Source organism: Mytilus galloprovincialis, chromosome 11, assembly GCF_965363235.1.
Source record: "Mytilus galloprovincialis chromosome 11, xbMytGall1.hap1.1, whole genome shotgun sequence".
Taxonomy (NCBI): Eukaryota; Metazoa; Mollusca; class Bivalvia; order Mytilida; family Mytilidae; genus Mytilus; species Mytilus galloprovincialis.
This window is the reverse complement of record NC_134848.1, coordinates 4,084,569-4,108,725: the sequence shown is the minus strand read 5'-3', so window position 1 is coordinate 4,108,725 and position 24,157 is coordinate 4,084,569. Positions and strand designations below refer to the sequence as shown.

The following is a 24,157-nucleotide window of genomic DNA, read 5'->3' as shown; positions in this document are numbered from 1 at the left end:
ATATTTCACGTGACAATAGGTGTATTTATATAATAATGTTGTGTTTAACATTGACTATGTGTATATAGTAGCCAGGATGAGAGATAAAAATGCATGACCCGAAGGGGAGTGAACTATTGTCTCTCACCCTGGCTACTATATTCCATAGTCAATGTTAAACACAACATTAATATCATTATTATACTGACTGTTTACTATTTCAAATAGTGCTAATTGTGTATTTCTATGTAAAAAAAAGGGGGCTTTCTAGTATAATGAGTATGACAAAAGAGGGACGAAAGATACCAAAGGGACAGTCAAAATCATAAATCCAAAACAAACTGACAACGCCATGGCTAAAAATAAAAAAGAGAAACAGAAAAACAATAGTACACATGACACAACATAGAAAACAACATAGAATAAACAACACGAACCCCACCAAAAACTAGGGGTGATCTCAGGTGCTCCGGAAGGGTAAGCAGATCCTGCTCCACATGTGGCACCCGTCGTGTTGCTTATATGATTACAAATCCAGTAAATAGTCTAATTCGGTAGGTCACATTCATGAAAGGGAAGGGGATTGTAGTTACGACGTAAAGAACATACTGTAAACCAACTAATTTTTGCGAGCGATTTAGTTTCGCGACTTTCGCGAGTAGAAAATTAACGCGAATTTAAATCGTCGCGAATATGTAAAACTTGGATCTTTCCTTATTTAACTACATCAAGTTAATAAGAAAATCGCGAAATTAAATTGCCGCGAAATGGACCAGAAAGGGCTAAACGCGAAATAAAGTATCCGCGAAAATAAGTTGGTTTACAGTATCCGATATCATTTGTGAAACGGTTATTCCATAACGGTCAACCAACTCATGATGGCGTCCGTAAAATTTACGATGGGATGATTTCAACTTCACCATTTGGAACTCTTGGTTTAATAGCTTCCTTGTGAGCAGTAACCCTCTATCAAGAAAATCATGATAGGAAATGACAAGAAGCCCTTTATGTAACTCTGAATATATGTATGCTGTCTTAAAGAAAGTTGATTTTGTCTACTTGACTGTTAGAAAGAGTTACAAATAAATAGATTCAAAAGTATGTGTTTTGACATGAAATTTTTGATTTGAACTATAGCTGAATATATATAATTCTTGACTAGTTAAACAAGTAGAATTCTGCTTTAGCTGGTTCTAGAAGTTGTCTTAAATTTGCTATGAGGTACCTATATTTTGTTCATTGTTGAAGGCCTGAACTCATTTTGAAATCAAGATGAACAATTACCAGAAAGGCATCGTGTCATAGCTTTTATTGTCCGGTGATGTTTTGGATTTTGTCTATACAAGGTTTACTCCACAACCCTTCCATTTCATTCTCATTAACATTTTCTATAGTACTCAATAACTTACAACTTGATGTGATCATAACTCTTTATCTGTAACAAATTACTTCTAAAGTATTCAAACAATTTTAACTTCAACGGCAGTAAGCAGAAGTAAACAAAGAACAAAAACGTTCTAACAGAAACTATAGTATTTTAAAGTCTCTTAAAATGTCAGAAAAATTTAAATGATAACTTCTATTTCTCCCTTATCTGTTCAATTGTAATAGTTAGTTAATTGTCAGGCGTATAAATCCAACCCACTTGTCTGTCAATGCAACTAAGCTCCAGCGTGCACGTGAAATTGGAAATGATTGACGTGAAAATCAATAGTCTGTTGCAACAATAAGGCATACTATTTTCGCATAGTGCAGTTAACACTATATATTTCTTTTAAAACTTGATCATTGAGGGGACATTCGTACAGAAAGTATAATAATGCTTAGTAATGTCCTCCGACTAAATATTGCGTATGAATCAAATTTATATCAACTTGTGTCAAAACGGTAGTGAACACATTTTGTAGTGCACAGCAATACATTTGTTTTTTGGTTATTTGCAAAATACTCAACTTTTCGATCTCTCATGTGCGTATCAAAAATTTAATCTTATAGCTGTTTCTTTACAACATTCACAACACAACCTGAAAACTGTTTGCGAACATCTTCTCATGTAATTGATAATATGTAGAAAGTTATGAGTAAAACAATCATCTAAATGTTCACAAGGAAAAGGGTTTTTATTTTCGACTGCTGTTTATATGTCTCGGTCTTCCTTTCAATCCATCCACTTCCAGTACCTTTATATTTGATGTTTTTAAATATTTGTCAAAAAATGTTTCTATGTTTCGCTTTAGCTTCACTGGAATATGTAACTGAAAGTGATAAACTATAAAGACTGTCCTTTCAAACAGTGCATAGTAGGGGTTTGTACACAGTTGGCAAAATATACAGATGGTCTTCTATTCTATCCTTATCCAAATCATCACAGTTGGTTAATTCTTTTTCGTATTTAGATATTTTTTTTTTTCATCTTCTTTAGTCATATTCTTCATTGTTCGTGATACATGCATTTAACTTCAAATAACCCCGCGCTTTGTTTCCACTTTCAGTATTTATTTTTATTGAAACTGCATTGTGATCAGTTAGTTTTTGGACAATAGGTCTAATATCACAACCTTTTTAGTTTTTTTTTGTACTTCTTTAAAACGAAAGAATAATCAATTATAGTAGTTTTTTCATTCATTTTTATTAAGAATTTGTTTACCATATTTCTAACGTTTTTATTACACTTATATTTACATAAAGGCTTTAAACAACTTGTTCTTTCCATGGACAGGTATTTTACATGAATGTTGACAAAGTACGCTTAACGGATTTTTGTGGTTTTACATTTTAAAGATTTAAACAATTTTCTAGCATTTACTATCTTTTTTTTCATGTTTATTCTTTTTCTGGATGCTAGTTTCAGCGGTTTCTTTTCACAGAAATAACAATGCTTTACTAGCGTTATTGTGTCTTTAGACATATAATTTATTTTATTTTTATTTTTTAAAATACGCAGGCGGTGTTTAGATCCTTGTATGTAACACATTGTGTATTCAAAATGTGTTTGTCCTTCATTCACAGTTATGGATGTTCTACATTTTGACCTGCTTCTATTAATAGCTTTTTTTTGTTTAATATCATGTTTAACATTTAACCTGATTTTCAAGAATGATGTAATTTTTTAGACTCATTAGGATTAATTGTATCAGATTTAATAGACAACAATTTCAAGATGCTTATCCGTATATTATTTTGTAAGATCCATGGATTTTGATAGTAAAATAACTTAAATTTGATCACACTACCTACCATATGTAGCTGGTGGTAACAGATACAAAAATATCAATGTATAACAAGCTAACGAAACATTTAAACAGACTTATTAAGAAGGGATATAGTTAAGATACTGTTGTCAGGTCATTAAAGATGGCATACGTTGGTATTGATATTGATTCACTCATAGGGTCTAGATCATTGCATCGGAAATAAACACATTTATTCTAAGACCAGTTGTTGGCATGCTACGGGTTATATATATATATGGTCTTCTCATATATCATGTATATTTAATGATGGTATGATACTCAACCCCTAACGGAGGGATTGTGCTTGGTTTTCATATGATGAAGACATAATCTTTTAATCAGTTTAATTGAGATCTGGAGCTGGCATGTCAGTAACTGCTAGTAGTCCTTTCTTAATTTATGTATTATTATCATTTTGCTTAGTTTCTTTTGTTACCTATTCTGACATCGGAGTCGGACTTCTTTTAAACTGAGCTTTATTGTACGTATTGCTGTGTTCTTTTTTCTACATTGACTAGAGGTATAGGTGGATGATTGAGATCTCGCAAAACATGTTTAACCCCGCTTCATTTTTGCGCCTGTCCCAAGTCAGGAGCCTCTGGCCTTTGTTAGTCTTGTATGATTTCCATTTTAGTTCATTTATATGTTTTGGAGTAGAGTATGGCCTCCATAATCACTGAACTAGTACACATTTTTGTTAAGGGGCCAGCTCTAGCACGCCTTGGCATGCGGGTTTTCACCCTGTGTTGATGACCAATTGTAGCCGTTGGTTGTTTTTTGCTGTTTGGTCGGGTTGTTGTCTTTTTGACACATTCCCCATTTCCATTCTGAAGTTGATGTACACATAGAATTTGTACGACAAAACCATAAAATTGAGAATGGAAATGGGGAATGTGTCAAAGAGACAACAACCCGACCATAGAAAAAATAACAGCAGAAGGTCACCAACAGGTCTTCAATGTAGCGAGACATTCCCGCACCCGGATGCGTCCTTCAGCTGGCCCCTAAACAAATATATACTAGTTCAGTGATAATGAACGCTATACTAATTTCCGAATTGTACACAAGAAACTAAAATTTAAAAAATACAAGACTAACAAAGGCCAGAGGCTCCTGACTTGGGACAGGCGCAAAAATGCGGCGGGGGTTGTTTATGAGATCTCAACCCTCCCCCTATGCCTCTAGCCAACGTAGAAAAGTAAATGCATAACAATACGCACATTTAAAATTCAATTCAATTCCTACATGTAATTCCAATAGTTAACTAGTTTTCTAAAGTACTCACGGTGAAAAAATATTTTTCAAAGTTTTTTATTTTAAGTACAATATCGAAAGCATGGTCTTGTTCTGAAATAAAATCAATGTATATGCCTTAAAAACGGTCTAATTGTTCTGTAATATAACCAAATGATATGGCTGACCATCGTATTGTAGTTCTGTAATGAAGCCAAATAATCATTCTGACCATGGTCTTGTTGTTCTGCCATTAAACAATGATCTGCCTGCCCATCGTCTGGTTGTTCTGCCATTAAACAATGATCTGCCTGCCCATCGTCTGGTTGTTCTGCCACTAAACAATGATCTGCCTGACCATGGTCTTGTAGTTCGGTAAAAATACCGACTAATCTACCTACCCATCGTGTAATTGGTCTGTCATAAAAATAAATGATTAGCCTGGCCATCGTGTAGTTGTTCTGCCATTAAACAATGATCTGTCTGATCATGGTCTTGTTGTTCTGTCAAAAAACTAAATGATCTGACTGACCATTGTCTTGTTGTTTTGTCATAAAACTAATAAACATTGCACGGTCCCTTAGCGAAAAATCCCAAACAACCTTCACAATAGAGAAACCCTCGTGCTGAGTCACTAAAATCCAGCGCATCCTAGAATTAAGGTGTACTTGAATTGGTCCATATTTGTTCTTGTTTCAACTAATATCTTAATTTGAAAAGTTATTTTATGGATATCATTGCTTACGCTGCATGTAGTAATCATCTATCTGTTAAGGAGCTACCATTTGATTTTTAGGGGGAGGGGTCGGGGGGGGGGGGGGGGGGGGCTAGGATGAACAATTTTGTCCTGCATTTTTTTTAGTTGTAATCTCTGTCCTGCCTTTTTATTTTGCGCTCTATTTGGTTCTGCATTTTTTTTTATTAGTTTATCCTGACTTTTTTTTTGCCAAGTTGCTCATCCTGCCTTTTTTTACTCAGAATTCCTGTCCTACCTTTTTTCAAATTTTATCCCCCCTCCCAAAAAAAAGAATCAAATGGTAGCTCCCTAAGGACATAAGTACAGAAATATGAAATGTAAGAGAAAACGGAGAAAGGCTGTATATATTCGATAAAATTTCCTCATTGTTAGCATTGAGACAATAACAGTGTATACAATACTTAAAGACAGCTTGTTTCAACTCAGACGACATCAGAACACATTTCATTTATTCAGGACATAAAATATATTAAGATTAACTGAGATTGTGGGCGTAGCAATAAAATTAACGGTACCAATTTTCTTGCACCAGATGGGCATTTCGACAATCCATGTCTCTTCAGTGATGCTCGTAGCCAAAATATTTGAAATCCAAAGCTTATATAAAAGATGAAGAGCTATAATCCAAAAGGTCCAAAAAGTATAGCCAAATTTGCAAGGTGCTATTGAATTGATTAGGAATGCCAGTTTTCCACCCGAAGGTCTGCAGTTCTGTCAGTTTTTCGAGGACTCCGACTTTCTCCATCACTGAAAACTGGCAGCAATTATAGAGCGTAAAGTGCTGACAGTGGCGTTAAACACAATAAATAGACCTAGTTTATTTAATTTTCAAAAGAAAATTGCAAGGCCTGCACTACGAATTAAAATGGCCATCAGTTTATCATTTACCAGTGATATAAATCATTTTTTTTTTTTTTTTTAATTTCTTAACTCGCAAGTCGACTTTTGTAAAACGCAACTAGACATTTGTAACTCGCAACTCTACTTGTTAAGTTCACAACTCAGTGGCGAATCCAGAACTTTTTGTAAGGGGGCCCACTGACTGACCCAAGGGTAAAGGGGCGCCCTAGTCATGCTACAGTGATTCACAATATAATCAACCAAATTTTCTCCCACAAAAAGGGGGGCCCATGCCCCCAGGCCTCCCCTGGATCCGCCTATGCAACTCGACTTTGGTAACTCACAACTCATGACTTATGTCTATACAAAATGGATTTTGCTCATTATAGAAAGTCTCTACATGAATTTAATGTCGACCATGGGGGATAGTTGTCTTAGTGGAAATCATACCACATCTCCTTATTGTATATGCCATATAAACTGTACTTATTTTTTATGTTTTTACATAAAATTGATTTCTAAAAGTTATGACATAAGCATACTGTTAAACAGCTTTACTTTTTTTTTAATTTGTGACATAAGCATAATTGATTGCAGGGACGGACTGCACTATATAGATATAGGAAGATGTGGTGTGAGTGCCAATGAGACAACTCTCCATACAAATAACAATTTAAAAAGGTAAACCATTATAGGTTAAAGTACGGCCTTCAACACGGAGCCTTGGCTCACACCGAACAACAAGCTATAAAGGGCCCCAAAATTACTAGTGTAAAACCATTCAAACGGGAAAACCAACGGTCTAATCTATATAAACAAAACGAGAAACGAGAAACACGTATATATTACATAAACAAACGACAACTACTGTACATCAGATTCCTGACTTAGGACAGGTGCAAACATTTGCAGCGGGATTAAACGTTTTAATGGATCCAAACCTTCTCCCTTTTTCTGAAACAATAGCATAACATCACAACAAAGAAAAACATACGATAAAATATCAATTGGCAGACTTAACTCAATCAAAAAACGTATGATTACACAATGAACGAATAAATTTGATCTGCGATATCTGAATACAAATGTATGCACATTTCGGTGTTCATTGTCGAGATGGACTGCACTAGATGCACATATCTGAGTTCATTGTAAAGACGGACTCCTCTACAGGCATTTCAAAATCAGTTGTTTCCTTTTGTGTATTTCTAATAAGCGACAATGAGTTTAACTACATACAGACAAATTTAAATGTTTCAAACCTGTATGTGTTTTTCGGTGTTACTTTTATGTGTTTTTTACGGTTGCTACAGTCACGAAAACGTTTACTGCGCATTTCACATGTGTAAGCTTTGATTCCACTATGGACTCTAATGTGTCCATACAGCTGGTAAGAGTACACAGTTATTTCGTAGTGCATTTGCTTTAGACAATAAATGGAAATAAAAAAAATCCCACTTGCGCTTTCTCCATAATATTTTTACAGTGTGTTGTACTACTTTTGGGACAAATTATATCAAAATTATAGAAAACTTCATCAGCTCTAACTCAAAATATGGACAATTTTATGTGAAGGGGGGCTTGAAATCTTTTGACAGCTTCCGAAATGCTAATTTTTAACCTTTTTTTAACTGGACCAAATCACTACTTTACATTATAATTCATGAATAAGATTTCTTTACAGTGTAATTGTATCCCCCTTCTTGCTACTTGAGGCATAAAACATAAATAAATAAATTTGGAAGGGGTATAAAAAAAATGACAAGTAACACACTGTTCAGAGTAGGGACTATATTAACGAAAATCAAGGGACGATAACTGTGTACTCGGACCAGCTGGTTGTTCTGACAAAAGCCTTTTCCACATAGATCACATGTGTACGGTTTCTCATGTGCTGTTATATGTTATTAGAATATGATTTCGTGTGGACTGATAAGTTACTCCTGTGAAACAATTATTTTCCACATCCATCACATTTATACAATGGGCGCTTAGAATATGATTTCGTGTGGACTGATAAGTTACTCCTGTGAAACAATTATTTTCCACATCCATCACATTTATACAATGGGCGCTTAGAATATGTTTTCGTGTGGACTGATAAGTTACCCCTGTGAAACAATTATTTTCCACATCCATCACATTTATACAATGGGCGCTTAGAATATGTTTTCGTGTGGACTGATAAGTTACTCCTGTGAAACAATTCTTTTCCACATTCATCACATTTATACAATGGTCGCTTAGAATATGTTTTCCATGCGGTAAAACTTTTTACACATACACCCCATTCAAAAAGTTTAATACTAACATGTATCCTTTTATGCATATGTCTATATAAAATACTAGTCTGGGTAAAAACATTACCACATATATTGCAGGTTAAAGATTTAGTACCTGTTCCAATACTAAAGTAAGTTCATCATTTCTAACCTTGTCCTTAGATGGGATTTCTATGTTCTATTGATTAGATTTATAACTGCTGTTTTGTTCTTTCTTGTGTTCCTGGTAGTTATCATGGTTACGTTCTTGTCAAAACACTTCACCATATACAAGTATGTCACTCTTAACAAAAGTATATGTTCCCATGTGTTCCTGTAATGTCTTCTTCCTTGAAACCTGTAATTCCATATAAATCATAATTATCTATGTTATTACTGCATGGTATGTGTTTACTATATACACATCACCAGTACTGATATGTGTATCCATTTCTTTTTTTATGTGAACGCTGTAAGCTAATGAATTGCCCATATCAGCAAGTATGTGTTTGTCCAGGTTTTAAATCCATTCTCCTAATTTAATGCACACACATTTAGGTATATGCATGATATGTACAGCCGTGTGTAAGTGTTTCAAATGGTTTTGCATAGGGTATATTACTTAGACCATACATCATGTACATTTTCCCCAATTTACAATTTGTTAAGTACATTGTAATTTTTACACACATTCTTCTACTTGCATCTGCACACACCTATTAATCTCTAGCATCCATATCTCTAAAGTTAAACATGTATCGAGAGGCTGACAAATGTCTTCATCTGTACACACCTTATATCTCTAGCATCCATATCTCTAAAGTAAAGCATGTATCGAGGGGCTGACAAATGTCTTCATCTGTACACACCTTTAATCTATAGCACCCATGTCTCTAAAGTTAAACATGTATCGAGAGGCTGACAAATGTTTTCATCTGTACACACTTTTTAATCTCTAGTATCCATATCTCTAAAGTTAAACATGTATCAAGAAGCTGACAAATGTCTTCATCTTTACACCTTTTGATCTCTAGCATCCATATCTCTAAAGTTAAACATGTATCGAGAGGCTGACAAATGTCTTCATCTGTACACACCTTTTAATCTCTAGCATCCATATCTCTAAAGGTAAAACTATATCTAGAGGCTGAGACAAATGTCTTCATGTGAAAAAACGAGAATGAAAATGTTATGTGGTCACAGTCTGCACCAACCTTTCACCAATCTTTTCCAACTACTAGTCCGAAGACCAATACCGTATTGATTATGAGTAAACAATTTTTTGCAAATACTTACTAAGGGACTTTTGTAACCTGAAAAAGGGGGAGGAAAATAAAGGGGGGCTTGAACATTTTAAAGCATGGAAAAAGGGGGGTTCAAATATCGAGCAAATGTACAGGTTTTGTAAAGAGGGGTTCACGCTTATATATTGGCGAGTTTTGGATGTGTCTATGGGCCACTCGATATCTCTTGGCCGGAAGTCGGAATAAAATTCTCGGAACGTCTCGAAAGTTTTCGATCATTTATACAGGTAGTTATATACGTCTTTGAAGGGTCCCTCTGTGGCTAGGCTACCACGTGACATCACACAATCAAAGTAAATTGGAAAGTAAACAATAAGGCTAGGTTGCAGCGAATAAATCGTATACATATAAGAACCTTTTTGACTTTTCACAAAACATATGTGTTTATAATAATGTGTATGTTTATAAGTGCTTTGATGTGAAAGTTTCTAAACATGTTCTATGACAACGCAATTATCTTTGCTTTAAAGCGACCCCTGTACACTGTGTGTATCTAGGTCAATTATTGCATGTCAGTATTATGCATTGTCATGATAACATGTAAACTAATTATATCTAAAGATTTAACCACATGTGTATTTTCATCATAGACATAGACTAAGGAGAAAACATTCGGCTGGTTTAAATGTGTATTATATTAGATCGGAAAACAGAAAGATAATATTATTTATTAGTATTCAATTTAATTAATTCATTAGAAATCAAAGAAATATTTACAAAATATATACTGCACGTGTATCTATGTTTCTGTAGAGACTAAATATTAAATTGAAGTCAGAATATTTTCAGAGTTGCAATTAAGAAATAATTATTTATATGACAAGATACTCTGCTTTAGTATTTTCAAATATTCATTTGTAAATGAAACATGCAAAATAATTAAATCTAAATAAATCCTTGAATCATACAAAACAAATGTTGATAAACAATAATAAATAGATGTCTATGTTAATTAGTTCCTATCGTTTTAGTAAGTTTTGATAAGTAATTGCTATTTTTTTATTTTTTTGTATTGTAATATAGCCATAAAACGGAAAGTAAGATAAATTAATTAAATATTTAAATTTTAAACGGTCGTGAATAACAATACTTATGTGTTTTCAATTTACAAAGATTTTAAATCCCTGCAGCTCACACAAAAACGTAACAATAGTATAATAGTCCCAGAAATAATTTACAATAATCATAACAAAATTTAATAAAGTACTAAGTAAACCCGAATAATGTCAGTCGTTATATTCCGTCGATCTCCGTCTGATCTCCGATTGCTATTATTTTGTACTGTTTAAGTATGGATTTATAAGTCTTTGCTGATATTTTGTATAGTAATCTGTTCTTATAGTGGAATGGTAGAATTTAAAAATAGATTCATTTGATTAATAAAATGTCCGTCCTTAAATACTTGACGCTTGTGTTTATTGATACTGCATGTATATATATTCAAAATTTTCGGAAAAAAAATACTGACAAGAATGTATGTTATTATAAAATTTCAACCCTATTTTTATTTGTTTGTTTTAATAGTACTACCTTATAACATCTACATATATATATATGTGTACTATAGTACAGTTTTGAAAATTGTATTCACTGTGTTGCCCAACTATCCTTCACGTCTTGATTCATTCACATTATAGATCGCATTTCAAACGCACACTATCGGTTTGCGTTCTCAAAAAATTCGATTATACTTATTTCATTCGTGAATGCGCATTTTCGTTTTTCTTATCTAAATTTAGGACACAGCTGTAAGAGATTGACATGTGACTTGCATTGACGGTCATAATTACTTACTTAATTTATTAGACCAAAAAAGTATCTTTATAAGATGTCCCAATCAGTTACATGCCACGGGTTTCATTGCACATGGAAATTGGACTTTAGATTTATCTATACAATTAACATATCCATGAGTACAGACAACTTCACTAACGAGTTGAGAACATGGAAGTCCAGGGAATAACATACAAAGATATGATAGATAAAGTAAATGCATGCAGAATTCCAGATTATAGAGCAAACTGAGTGCATAAATTTATATTGCGATTGGTTTGTGCAATTTGCATAAGTCATCCGGTTTGTAGAAATTTGGATTTGCAAAAGGGTTACCATCGGGAAAATTATGTACATTCCTAAGTACTTAATAAAATAATCTAGCTTTAAAATTTATATTCAAATAGTAGATGTAAATATTCACTCTCAACTGACTTCTTCTAATCACAGTCATTAATTTCAATTCAAAAGCAAATAAAAATTCAGCAACACTCTTTTGGTGACCCGGCAGTCAACGGTCTTAGGTTCACGTATTGCTTTTCTTTTTTTAAAGAGAACAACTTGTTTTACAAAGTAGCTACATGTATATATGTTTGTGACATTGTGCATTCACAAATTTCTGTGACAGGGTTGAGTTATATATTTCAGTGACGGAGTAAATTTAATTAGTTACATATTTCTGTGACCGGTCAAATTTACAGTTTTATATACAGAGTAGCTACCTATGTTTGTGACAGGTGCATTTACAAAATGATGTCTGTGACAGCGGAAAGTTACATATTTCTGTGACATGGTAAATTTACAGTTTAACTTACCGTGCCAGATGCTACATATGTTTTTGACATTGTGTATTTACAAATTTCTGTGTCAGGGTAAAGTTACATATTTTTTTGACATGGACAGTTTCCAAGATTTGTGACATTGTTTTTTTTACTGTTTTTATAGAGACCTTATAATTTACTTGCCCGTGCTGAGAGCTGGTCAAGTAACTGTGAAGTTTTTGATTTGTTTATCTGTGTCATTATATGAGGGTGTGGATGGAGAGTCCCGGTTCATTTCTGTATTCTTTCGCTCGTGATTCTTTATCTTTAAAAATAATGACTAGTCTATTCTGTAATTACTTGTGGATTCTGGACATTTTTCTCTTCTGTAATCAGTTTATTTTTACCCAATTCTTAAAATTTTGTAGTTATTCATTATACATTGTATTTAAGCACCAATTAATATATTATTTTCTATTTTTATTTTTGTTTTGCCCATTTTACTCTTTTCTTTATTTTTCCTCCCATTTTACTTTATTCTGTATACCCCATCCACACCCTCTTATATACTGTCTAAAGGTTGGGTGCACGCGAGGGTGGATGATCTAGTTACAAGAAAATAACTGAAAATTGTGTACTGTTAACGAAGCTTTTAACAGGAGATAAATTCTTAGCAAACAGAGGATTTGACAATCAGTGTTTCACATTGCTCCGAGTTGTCTTAGAAAATGTTTAGAATCGCCCTTAAATGGGCTCAATCAGTGTTTCAAACTGATTAGATCTTTCAATCTAATCCGAGTTTCTTTAAAACTGGTCCGAGTTTTCATGGTCCGACTTGTCCCAATCCCGTCATTCAGTGTCTCGTTTTGGCAAAAACTTCCTGCTCTTCTCGTAATTTAGACTGCTATCGTCAAACTGCAAACAATTATTTTTAACCAAGAAGACGTCATTGCAATGTCTTTAAAGGGTAAGTTTTGAATATTTCTGTTATATCTGACACGTGAAGAAATGACATAGGCCCTACTTATTTTATCTCATTTTATTATTTACATTTTGAACACAGCAACAGGTCGATGGACACATTTCCGGGTTTCCATTTCTCTTCTTCTTTGCGTTTGGACGAAACTTTCTAAATGATGACTGAGAAGAAATTTTCAATTGAACATTTAAATGAGTATTTTTATTTTCTTCAAGGTTAAAGAATTTATGAAACCAAATTTGAAAGTTAAAAGACAGTAAAACTTGGTGTGTTGAATTCAGAGCTCCATATAAGCTGCGTATTTGCCATGTTTGCGTGATCACGCAATAAAAATGATTAAAAACCCAATGCAATTGCCCGTTCCAGCGTTCAAAAACCCAATTCATTCAAAGGAAAACCCAATTATATGCCAAAACCATGAGTCCTTAACGCTTTTATTCGCTATCGTTTGCGTTATTTACCCTTATCTATTAATACATAGTCGTCGCGTAAATCTATTTTTATGATATTTATAATTGGAAATGTCCTTTCGTTCTAAAAATAGAGCTTTGCATCAAGTATAAAATGTATTTGAAATGGGTCCCTGTTGGAATTTTCCCTTGCTAAAAAGATACGGTACACGTGTTGATGAAAACATTTCGATCTTCTCTGCGTTTATCCAATTAGCGTTTGTAATGTTGTCATATTTTTTTCGATTTGCTCGGGATTTATCATAACACACAATGTTAAAACGAAAGTAATGTCCGGTAAAAATATTGAAAAGAAGCATGTTTTATGCTTCTTGTTGATGGCTGAGGGATAATTATAATGATAACAAGACGTAGCTAGTTTTTTTGGAAGCGTCCATGGAACGCACGGGCGTGTTTGAGTGCCTTAACGAGAAAATTGTTAGAACGACAAACATGGGGTTTCGAAAAGAACTATATCCTATATCAGTTGTAACAGTGAAAGGCCAAATCAATTATGACATGATATGAAGTTGGAAAGCATCGGAAACCAAAAGTTATAATAAGGAACAACTGAATCTAGATTTTATGTTAATTAAATTAAACAAAAACATTCAAGTATAATTTAAGTTTATATATTCAATTTCATCATGTTCATGATATTATTTTTTTCATTTAAGTTGAGGAGTGAACATGCATGCCTTAATTGGGTCTTAATTATATCCGTTTTTACGTCAATGCAGCTTGAAACTTAATTTGTTTTTGGTCTACTTGTTCTGTATGCTTAAGATAGTTGTCTTCTTGGCAAGTGCAGTGTAACATTGTCATTTATTTGATGTTGCAGTATTATTTGTAAATTTAAATTGAATGTGGTCTCTGTCATTAAACCACCCTATAAACCTGGTCAAGGTATTGGGGTATATCTTTCGGTGGGGTTTGTGTTGCTTAGCCTTTAGTTTTCTGTTGTGTCTTCTATACCATTATACTATTATTTGTCTGTTTGTCTTTTTATTTTTAGCCATGGCGTTCGTTGTCAGTTGATTTTCAATCTACGAGTTTGACTGTCCCTCTGGTATCTTTCGTCCCTCTTTTAAATCGGGGAACTTCTTATTTAAAAAAAAAGTAGGTCTGGCAAATAGGTGATAGGACTGGCAAAACTATCTTACAGCACCTAATGTTCACATATATGACATAAAAATCAAAACACTTAGCCACACCTATCCCAACTAAACTGTAGGGTGATGATCATATTTAATCTAGAAAGGTAATTAGTTACTGTCCAACTAGTGACACCAGCTGCAGTTTATACAAGTTGTGAGAAAATACAAAACTGGCAAAACTTTAAATTAAAGGTGCAATTGCTTGTCAGTGTATAAACCAAATAAAACAGCTATCACATATACAAAGAAACATATTTAAGATGGATTAACATCTCGGTTTGATATTATGTGATTATAACATGCCTAAATATTCAATATTGTGTTGATGAAAAAACCCAGTACATTAAGGAGCTTGGTGGTGAAAAACCCAATTTGATATTTGATTGAGTGGTGAAATGGAATTGATAATGCAATTAAAAAACTTTATCATTCAAATACAACAAAAATGGTGGGTAAAAACCCCAATTTGTGAATTCTTATCTGGAGCTCTGTGAATTTGAACTGTATTAGACACCATTTGTCACTTTTTTTGTGACAAGTATTTTTTTTATAAAAAGCTTGTCGTGAACCTTTCATTTACACTTTCATAAATGAATTTAGAATCAAAATTGTGCATACAATATAAACAGGTCAGGAATTACCATTAATTGGTGGATTCTAACTCAGTTCAGGTATAACCTACATGTACCATTTGACATTTTTTTTGCATCTTTTCGTATATCAAAGACCGCTGTAAAAAATAGTCCTGTAAATTTATTGTGAACTTTTAAAACCGATTCTGAAAAGAAGTGCTCCTTTGAACATGTTGAAGGAGGGAATTCCTTATACAGATACAGATAGTGACCACTTTGATGACATGTAATTGATCTTTACACTTTGTGCTGTAATTTGTTAGAGAAACCTAAAAACTAATGTAACCCTCCTTTTCCTACTGAGAAATTCTGAGTTTTCATCAGGGGACTTACTCATGTTACTTAAATGAGTGATTTTGAACATAATGTTACTTGAATCAGTGATTTAATAATCACTCATTTAAGTTCATATAATAAATTAATGGTTTTTCCTGACCTTGAAAAATGGGAGCGTAGCTATAATCCGACACCCCGAAATTCTGACAGTCCAGTAGTCCGACAGTCCAATAGTCCGACAGTCCGATAGTCCGACAGTCCGTTAATCCGACAGTCCGATGGTCCGACACGAAGCCGTGCTGCTGCAAAGGATGATTGTCTTCTTAAAAGCGTATTAGCATACTGCTGAAACACGAGCAGTGTTTAAAATTTAAAAAGTGGAATGCATCGAAATGGGATATAAATTAAATCCTTTCTTGACCTTCTTGTTTGAACAATTAATATCAGATTCCTTATATCATCATGTCGATGTTGATAACGAGAATGTCTGTTTACATTTTGTACATGCGCAAGCGCATGCATGTAACCATGAGCATATATATTGTTTAATATACTGTTCCAAGATGTAACGTATAATCTGGTTGAATGTGATATGTCACAAGTATTAGATGTATGCTTTTATATCTGAGGGTTTCGCCCAGAAGATATGAAACGACTTCTTTGGATAGAATAACAGAAGTATCAATATTTTTTTTATCTTTTCTCTTGTTTTCTAAAAAGAGCAATTAGTTTTGATAAAATAGGAATAGTGTCAGTATTGTGGTGCTGAACACCAATATGCAGTACTGAACCAGTCCATGTTTTATATGTGCCTTGTCATGTATCCGTGACGTAGTACACAGAACACATGATTCCGAACTCTCCACCTTAACCACATGTATTGACATTATTGATTGCATTGATTATTTCTATTATTACTGTATTTTATGTATAATTGCTCTATCACCTGAATAAACCCTGGTGAGTTTCATATATTGTTCTTATATTATTAATTATATGCTCGGATCACAACAGTATCTCAAATTTCAGTCAAGATGCAAAACCACTTTCAGAACGGTTTCATAGTTAATGATTTGGAATGAAATCTTAACTTAAATTGCGTCTGTTTATAATACCTTATCATTGCTCTAGCTTGTATGGCAATATAAACCGCTGTACTATCTAGTGTTTTTGGTTTACTGATTGCCAAAACCTGAACTCTTTGCTGATAAAGGATAACACTTATATGTAAATTATTATAAGGACTTGAGCATCCCTAGTCATAGAATCATCACGGCATGACACCAATTATGTGAAAAAGATTGGAATGAAGATGGGCAATGACATGAAGACAGTACTTATTCACACACAGCAGACAAAGCAGTTTTAAAAAATATTATTGCCACTCTAGAAAGAATTATGAGAGACGGATTATGTCACAGTTTGACGATGACGATGCTGCCAGTTGTCACATTTGTCACATTGTAGAGCATCTTGTCGAGACGTCACCGTCTCCACACAACGGGGGCCTCGGTGGCCGAGTGGTCTTAGTAGTTACTACTGTGATCACTAGTCAGTCAACACTGAGGTTGTGAGTTCGAACCCCGTTCGTGCGGGTGCACTTGACTCCAATATTAATTGACTAGGATTGTCAGTTTTCCTATTGAAGGTCGGTGGTTTTCTCTGGGCACTCCGGCTTCCTCCACCAATAAAAACTGGCCGCGACGAAATAGCCCAAAAGCGGTGTTTAAAAGTGGCGTTAAAACACCGGAATCAAATCAAATCTCCACACAACGTGAACAAACCATGATTGCAAATGAAGAATTAAAATCATACATTTCACCTTAATTAGTTTATATGTGTTTTTTCCCATAATTTGCTCATAATTATTTAATATGCCTATCAAATAAATTGCCGTTCAAACAATTTCAAATCAAAAATTCTAAGGACATATTTGATTAGCTTATATTTTCAAGAAACAATTATGATTGCATCATATTAGCAATGAAAGTTTTTTATTTATATAATGCTATATTATGATATATGAAAGAGAGATTTTTTTAATGTCATGATTTATTATCTGTCCCTTTCTAGATCTATGATAAGATAAGATAAATAATAGTTTATTAAAGTGTCACATATTGATCTACATTAAAATACATAAAAACGTTAACATCATAAAAAAAAAGGATCAATACCCAGCCTATAAAGACTTACGAGACACTGTATATACAAATAAAAGCTATAACAGTTATACTGAAGGAAAATATTTTTATAAAAATTCATAGTCATGCATTACATGATTTAAAACTCATTAAATATGTACACACAATTATAAAATACCTATTCATGAATGCTTCAAAATAATAATATAGAACTTACTAATAAAAATCAACAATAAATACAAAAGAAGTATAATTACAGTTTAGTTCGCTTAAAAACGCCACTAGGGTAAAGGTTTGAAAAAAAAAATTCAGTAAGAATTCAGTTATAGTTCAGTAAAAATTTTAGTAAAATTTAACGATTAATTCAAAATAAATTCGTTAAGTAAAGGTTTTCAAAGTAAAAATACAAAAAAAGAAATTTAAATCAATACATTAAGTTTAAAAAATATTATATAAATTTTTTACGGCTCATAAAACATTTGTGGAGTGTATTAGCCAAAAGTGGTTGGATTTCAAACTTGTGTGCAGTTGTTAAAATATTTCAAAATTGTCAATCAACTGTTTAGCATTTTGAAAAAGTTCAAATCTAATGTCCGAATAGAGCGGACAGTTCATCATGAAGTGTATTTCATTTTCTACGGTTGAATGGTCACATAGTTTACATAATCGTTCATTCAAGGGTATCTGCGGTCTGTAATATCGTCCCGTTTCAATAGCCAATGGCAACGCTTCACTTCTAAAAAGTGTCGTTGTTCGTCTTACGGAGCGTGGGATGTTACGCTGTATGTATTGTTCAGTTTTAACATTTTCTTTGTATAAGCGGTAAGTTCGTAGTTTATTTCCGTTTGGCTGGTTTCTGTCATTAAAAAGTTCTGATAAAAATTCATCATTATCTAGTATTATCAGTTTGTCTTTAATTAGATGTACTGCTGTTTTAATGATATTTGAGTGTTATTGACTAAATCTGCACATCCAATAGAGCTTAGCATTTATTTTAGATGACATGGACTTCTCACCCTGGTGACCCTGTTGTCTTTCATAACTTTATTCATATACATATATAAATAAATAAATTAAAGGCTACAACTGGTATTTTTGCATTTATAATGATTCGTTGTAACAAGAATATTTGTGCTGAATTGAAACTGTGAGGGTCAAAATCTTAAATTGCTCATAAATGTTGCTGGATCAAGTTTCGTTATCTGATCTGAATTTTCTGTAAGGTTTGCAAGGTAGATATACAATTGGCCTTTTGAATTTTTGCAATATTACAGCCGATTTCAATGTGTGTGTAGACAAAGATAATATGCTAGCTGAACCTTGAAGTCATTGTTAGGTTATGTAAACTAGCCTTCTTTAAGAGTAGACTAGTCCGACATATAACACATCTATCAGGCTACTTCGAAAGGAGGGTAGAATACTTTACCTAACAATGGCTTCACGGTTCAGCTAACAAGCAAGTAAATCAAAGATATTACCTAACTTTGTACTTTATTTGGCCCTTTTAAATTTTTTTAGATTCGAGCGTCACTGATGAGTCTTTTGTACACGAACCGCACGTCTGGCGTATATACAAAATTTAGGCCTGGTATCTATGATGAGTTTATTTATTGCCTACACGTTCAATGGAATCGGCTGTTACTAAAACCTCGAATGCATTGTAACAGATATTGGTCATGTTTGTTGATGAATATTGTTTTTCCTAGATTCACTCTTGAAAAATCATTTGCATGATTGGTAACATTTGGTCAAGTAATTTCAGAGAAGATCTTTTGGTAATTCCGGACGCCAAAGTCAATACATGTAGCTCTCACGACCCTTTGACACAGGAGACGGCTTATATCATCTTATAGCGAAACGGGTTGATAACCAGTTGAATTAAATCAGTTTTGTTAAGTGTGTGTAGATTTGGATTGTTTTGAACTTGTTTATACTCAATTGGTAGTCTGAAGCTACGAGATATTTTTTTTTAATTAAAGGCACAATTAACAAAACAACCCATAAAATCAAAATGAAAAAGGTTTTGCATAAAAATGGGAAGCATAAATATAGAACATAGGACTTTCTGTGCGTTTGAAGCTTAAATCAGATTTTTTTGTGAACAATTTAGTACTGACTATAAGAATGATAATACATGTAATATTGCGTTATTGTTTGTTTTTTTTTTGGGGGGGGGGGGGTGGGGGGGAGGGGGGGGTAAGGAAGAGCGAGGTCGCGGTAAATTTTTTAGCTTGGAATAGTTTCCCGTAAGATTTAAAAGTTGTATTTTAAAAGAAAAATGTATGTTATAGCTATTAAGCATTTTTAAAGCATCACTTGCTGCTGAACGGTTGTCTTATCTGGTATTTTTTCTCGAAAGTTCGATAGAACAAACTAAAAATAATTTTCACTATTTTGTGGAAGGGCGGACTAGAATTTGTCAGAGAATGAAGACGAGATAATCTAGATAACACCAACAGAAACTAGATATTTTAGCTTTTTCATTTTATAATTCCAAAATAAATATTTTTGATAAAGAATTAAGAGGGAGGGAGTGAACAATGTGTTCTTCTGTTCAAACTTTAAATAGTTTTAGGAATAGAAATAAAATGTGCCTTAATTATAATTGAAAATGATTGAAAAATGAGTATACGGTGGTTGTCGTTTGTTTATGTGTTACATATTTGTTTTTCGTTCATTCTTTATATAAATAAGGCAGTTAGTTTTCTCGTTTGATTTTTTTTCATTGTCATTTCGGGTCCTTTTATAGCTGACTATGTGGTATGGGCTTTGTTCATTGTTGAAGGCTATACGGTGACCTATAGTTGTTAATTTCTGTGTCATTTTGGTCTCTTGTGGAGAGTTGTCTCATTGGAAATCAAACCACATCTTCTTTTTTATATTCACTGCATATCATAAGTCGGTTTCTAACTGGACTAGCTTAGACATGAAAATTTGTGAATTTATAGCATTATACTATGGTAAAAATTGTGTATAAGGGAGCTACCATTTGATTTTTATGGGCGGGCTAGGATGAAATTTGAAAAAAATAGGCAGGACAGGAGTTTTGAGTAAAAAAAAAAGGCAGGATGAGAAACTTGTTAAAAAAAAAAGGCAGGATGACAATTTGTGTAAAAAAAGTCAGGATAAACTAGTAAAAAAAAGGCAGGACCGAATAGAGTAAAAAATAAAAAGGCAGGACAGAGATTACAACTAAAAAAAAAGCAGGACAAAATTTTTCATCCTAGCCCCCCCCCCCCCCCCCCCCCCCCATAAAAATCAAAAAGTAGCTCCCTAATGACATATACACTCAATAATTGATGCTTTTTCTAGGTGTCATCCTTTTCTAGTGAAGCCATTTTTACTTTATTAGCAAAAGGTCAGGTGTTGTTCATTGGTGTCGTCTAATTTTACATGAGAACGTGTTATGAATAAAACAACGAAATTTTGTCAAAATCATTTTAAGACAACTTGGACCAGTTCTTAAGACAATTAAATAAAAAAAATGTTTGGACGTTTTTATACTAAAATATATTTATACCGTGAACAATTATTAAATATTTATTTGGCGAACAAACGGGAGGCCGCGTCTTACGTCCTCTACGCCCCCTTTTTTCCCTTAGAATCAACCACTGAGAAGCGTTCTTAAATGGGCCCAATCAATGTTTCACATTGTTCCGAGGTGTCTTTGAAATTGTATCGACCTTAAATGGGCCCAATCAGTGTTTCAAACTGGTCAGATCTTTCAATCTAATCCGAGTTTCTTTAAAACCGGTCCGAGTTTTCCTGGTACGACTTGTCCCAATCCCGTCATTCAGAGTCTCGTTTTGGCAAAGCTTCCTGTTCCTGCTCAAGCTCAAACTACAAACAATTCTTTTTGAACAAGAAGATGTCATTTCAATGAATTTAAATGGTAAGTTTTGAATATTTCTGTTATATCTGACACGTGAAGAAATTACATAGGCCCTACTAATTTTATCTCATTTTAGAAATATTATTTACATTTTGAACACAGGAACAGGTCGATGGAGACATTTCCGGTTTCCATATCTCTTCTTCTTTGCGTTTGGACGAAACTTTCTAAATGATGACTGAGAAGAAATTTTCAATTGAACATTTAACTGAGTATTTTTATTTTCTTCAAGGTTAAAGTATTTATAAAACCAAATTTGAAAGTTAAAAGACAGTAAAACTTGGTGCGTTGCATTTGAACTGTTGAAAAGTTTTTAGCCACCAGGCGGCGCTGATGTTTGCCGCTTTAAAAAAAGGGGGGTATACTGTTTTACCTCTGTCTGTCCTTCCGTCAGTCCGTCAGTCAGTCCGTCCGTCCGTCCCATGAATATTTTTCGTCGCATTATCTCAGGAACTACAATACAAGGATTTCTGAAAGTTGGTTTCAGGGTTTATCTAAGTCAGCTATACCGTGTGATGCGTTTTCAGATTGATCACTTGACAACTTCCTGTTTACCGAACACTTGTATGATTTTTATACCCCCGCTTTAAAAAAGGGGGGGGGGTATACTGTTTTACCTCTGTCTGTCCTTCCGTCAGTCCGTCAGTCAGTCTGTCCGTCCCATGAATATTTTTCGTCGCATTTTTCTCAGGAACTACAATCAGAGACATATAAATACAGAGATTGGCAACTTATCGTTACGGCTATTGACCAGCGGTCAACTTCACGCGTGTGCACGAGATTTCTCGAGAGTAGAAAATTTGCCAAACAATCCGCCATTACTGATTATTTACAAACAGCTTTAACGTACAGAAAACAACCAAATTATAATAAAATACAATCTATATCAACACAATTCAATTAAAAATAACTTAAATTTATGAAGTGGCATAGTTTATTTATAATTTTAAGCTTTCTTTAGTAATAGTTAATAAAATTATAGGCGAATTTATATCCCGATTCAAGAAGCCCAAATTTTAGATTCAGTACTCGATAAGGCTCCCGACTTTTGGAACAAAAATAAATAAAACTAAGCAATATTTCGAGGTTGTGTTTGTTTAAACAATGACATATCTATAAGGTCTATAAAACGGTTTCTTCTATTATAGTTGGACTAGGATAATCCTGAATAAAATGATCGTTGCGGGATCAGGGTTTCCCCTGGGTCAATTATTTTTTTCGCCACCTCTTTCGCCAAAACAATATATTTTTCGCCACTTTATTATTTTTTTCGCCAAGTAACATAAATATATTTTTCCTGTTGTGCCCTTTTGTACTAAGAAGTAATTTTTACAACAAAATAAAAGCTTTTATCACATGAAATTGATCCCTCATTTCATGTGTAGTCATTACATTGAAGGGTTACTCTCATTCGAGGGGTTGTTCCCAGCCTTTTGGATATATTTTTTCATAACGACAGTTTTCTTTTCTTGACCATCGTAAATGAAAAAGTTGAGACGTACAACTATGCTTGAAACACATGCATGTGTCACTCAAACGACTTTATTAAAGTCAAAGGATAAAAGAATTAAAGTTTTAAATCGGAGATTTTTCTTGCTTTTGAACAATTTAAATTTTTCGTCACAACAACAGCTTTCTTTTCAAAACTATCTTTTATAAAGGGAGGGATGTCAAAAGTTTGACTCAAACACGTGCGTCGCAAAGATGTAAATAAATTCTGTATGTGACATTTATAGCGGAAGCCATTTGACCATATCATTTTGTGAAACAATTCAATCAACACCTCTTTTAATTAGTCCTTTGTTGTCGATAGCTATAAAATGCAATCAGCTGATTATTGATTTTCTGTCTAAATCTTAATGAGGTCAAGGTGAATTCCGAGTATTGTCTGATCGGGTAAAGTCCGAGAAACTCGAAAAAAAGTAAATAAACAAGATGGAGGAAAATAAATCGGTTTATATATTTCTTTCGCCAAATTCTTTCGCAAATGACGAATTTTTATCGCCACAATTATTATTTTTTCGCAAATTGCGAAAATGGCGACCGCCAGCGGAAACCCTGTGCGGGATAACAAAACTACTTGAATGGTCTCAAAATGGCTTCAGAGTCATAATGTTCTTTTACTTGAAAATTAAAGCAATGATAATTAAATTACTAAACACATGCTAATGTTCTTGTTGTTAAGCTCCATTGATACAGGTTTTAATGTTGCTAATTAAAAATCTTGATCATGGTAATAAAACTGTTTATAATTTGACACCTATTAATAAGTAAACATCCTGTAAGGTCCACGAAGTAAAGATCAAACATGTTAGGTTATCAGTAGCTGTATGATTCTTCCTCTTAATAAGTTAGTAACTCATGTAATTAAACCACTTGGACATGCAGAAATATCACCTGTTGTTAACAAATTGATGAAGTCTTTCTAGAGTAATTATTAACATCATAAACAAGGTAGTGTGAACCCCTGGTGTTAAAACTTGAAAC

The 24,157-nt window shown here is 33.5% G+C and overlaps 1 protein-coding gene and 1 long non-coding RNA gene across 4 annotated transcripts in view; both read left to right on the top strand.

The window, feature by feature from the left end:
* Positions 1-24,157, top strand: part of LOC143051536 (uncharacterized) — a 202,662-nt gene that overhangs the window by 103,212 nt on the left and 75,293 nt on the right. The gene's annotated exons all lie outside the window — the stretch shown is intronic.
* Positions 1-24,157, top strand: part of LOC143051565 (uncharacterized) — a 39,964-nt gene that overhangs the window by 7,427 nt on the left and 8,380 nt on the right. Inside the window, exon 1 of one of the 2 annotated variants that reach the window (XR_012970834.1) lies at positions 21,581-21,670. The exons of the other annotated variant lie outside the window; for it this stretch is intronic. This is a non-coding gene — a long non-coding RNA (uncharacterized LOC143051565). Of the gene's footprint in view, positions 1-21,580; positions 21,671-24,157 lie in introns of those variants that run through there. 2 annotated transcript variants of the gene reach the window in all.